Raw genomic sequence first — 2,411 nt, forward strand, 5'->3', positions numbered from 1 at the left:
CCTCAAATTGCTAATCCTCCACTTGCTTTAAGAGATCACTATGTGCCTAATGAATATAATGCATCCACATGCATTCAATTGCCACCATTTAGAGCACATCACTATGAAATTAAGCCATAAACCATTTAAATGCTTCATAACTATTAGAGACTTCCAAGTGAAGAACCTTACAAGCATTTGGATGAGTTTCTAGAAGTATGTTCCACTGTAAAATATACGGACATGCCGGAAGAGGTCTTAAGACTCAAACTTTTTCCATTCACCTTAAAAGACAAGGTAAAGTATTGGTTTAACAATCTTAGGCCTTTTTTAATCACTTCTTAGGCAGAAATGCAACAAGAGTTCTTAAAGAAGTATTATATGGTTTCTAAGACCAATGCCATAAGAACCTCAATTCAAGGATTTTCACATGGGAACAGAGAAACGTTTCATGAGGCATGGGAACGCTTCAATGAATTGCTTAGGAAGTGTCCACATCATGATATGCCCAAATTGCAATTAGTTTAATATTTCTTTGAGAGCTTATCGGACAATTACAAAGGCATGGTTGATGCTTCCATGGGTGGCTCATACATTGATAGGCATGAGGATGACGTGTGGCGTCTTTATGAGAGCATGAGTGAAAATTCTTTGTATAGAACATTATCATCCAAAAATAGTAGAAATTCACAAGGTAGGAAGAGTGTTGGCTTACATTAAGTCGACCATTCAAATGAAATAGCTGCCGAAATGAATTCTTTATCTCAAAGGTTTGATCAATTTTTGATTAACCAAAACTCGACAAACCAAGTATCTTCCTTTCCTAACCATTCTCATCGTGCGTCAAATAAAACATGTATGACTTGTTCTAGTGTTCTTCATTCTATTTCTCATTGTCCTCATGGACAAGTGCAAAATGAACCTAATGAACAAGTCAATGCAGCTTTTGTGAACCAAGGGAACAATCCTTATGGTACTCATTATAATCCAAGTTGGAGAAATCATCCGAATTTCTCTTGGAAAAACCAAGGAGAGGGCTCAAACCCTTCCCAAGGCGGTTTTCAAGGGAAGTACATTCCACCTCCACCTCAAAACCAAGGATCCTAAGGTTATAGACCTTATCAATCATAAGGTAATTAATTTGCTAACTCTCATTTTCCTAACCAATCTTATTCCCAAGGAAATGCTAGAAGTCCTGCCTTTGAAGAAAAAGTTTTGAATGCTTTGGGCACTCTTGAGGCAAACACACAATTGCTTCATTCCCACTCTCAATCTATTACGAAGCTAGAAACCCAAGTAGGGCAAATAGCAAGCACTCTTAATGCTAGAGAGAAGGGAAAGATGCCTATGAATGCCCAACTTAAGCAACAATGTGTTGTGGAAACCCATTCCTCATCGGAAGGCCACACCATTGAATATGTTAATGTGGTGACTACCTTGCGGAGTGGTAGGATTGTGGACAATCAAGTTGAAATGTCCAGTGAAGAGAGTGAACCGGTGCAACCTCAAGTTGTCACCCGTCCCATTTCATATCCCATTCCTCCTTCATTGCATATACATGATCTTGTGAATGAGAAAACTTCAAAATGTGATTTGAAAAATGATTTTGAAAATGATTTGAAGAAGGATTTGCTAAAAAATGAATTTGAAAAGGTTTTGTTGAAAAATGATTTGAAACAAAATGATTTGAAAAATTCTTATGTTAAAGAGACTTCAAAGAAAAATTTTGAAAAGAGTTTTGAGCCAAAAGTTCCATGCCTTAACAGGATCCATTTCAAAAGATAAGCAAAAGGCAAAAAACCAATGAAATCATGGAAATGTTTAGGCTAGTGAAAGTCAATCTTCCACTTTTGGATGCAATCAAGCAAATTCCGGCTTATGCCAAAATCTTGAAAGACTTGTGCACCCAAAAGCGGAAGAACAAGAGCCAAACACCAAGAAAAGTGGTTTTGACCGGGCAAGTAAGCTCAATTTTGCAACATAAAACTTTACCAAAGTTTAAGAAACCCTGGTTCACCTACTACTTCATGCATTATTGGTGATCATATCATTAATCGGGCGCTTCTTGACTTAGGAGCAAGTGTTAACCTTCTTCCATACTCAGTTTATGTCAAATTGGGCCTAGGTGAATTGAAACCGACGTCGCTAGTTTTACAACTTGCCGACCGATCCATTAAGAAGCCTAGGGGTATAATTGAGGATGTTTTGATTAAGATTGATAAGTTCTTCTTCCCCGTTGATTTCATTGTCATTGACACGGAACCGGTCCCCAATCCTAAAAGCCAAATTCCTGTTATTCTTGGTCGTCCTTTCTTGTCAACCGTTAATGCCAACATCAATTGTAGGACGGCGATAATGAAGATCTCATTTGGCCACATGAAGGTGAAGTTGAATATCTTCAATCCCATACCCAATTCATTTGACAAATATGA

At 37.7% G+C, this 2,411-nt stretch overlaps 1 pseudogene; it reads right to left on the reverse strand.

Moving 5' to 3' along the window:
* Positions 1 to 386: 386 nt before the first annotated feature.
* On the reverse strand, positions 387 to 485 carry LOC132283818 (small nucleolar RNA R71; annotated as a pseudogene).
* Positions 486 to 2,411: the final 1,926 nt, after the last annotated feature.

Source organism: Cornus florida, unplaced genomic scaffold (assembly GCF_030987335.1).
Source record: "Cornus florida cultivar Cherokee Brave unplaced genomic scaffold, ASM3098733v1 CherokeeBrave_3.0.0_Hap2_Chr01, whole genome shotgun sequence".
In the NCBI taxonomy this organism is placed as follows: domain Eukaryota; kingdom Viridiplantae; phylum Streptophyta; class Magnoliopsida; order Cornales; family Cornaceae; genus Cornus; species Cornus florida.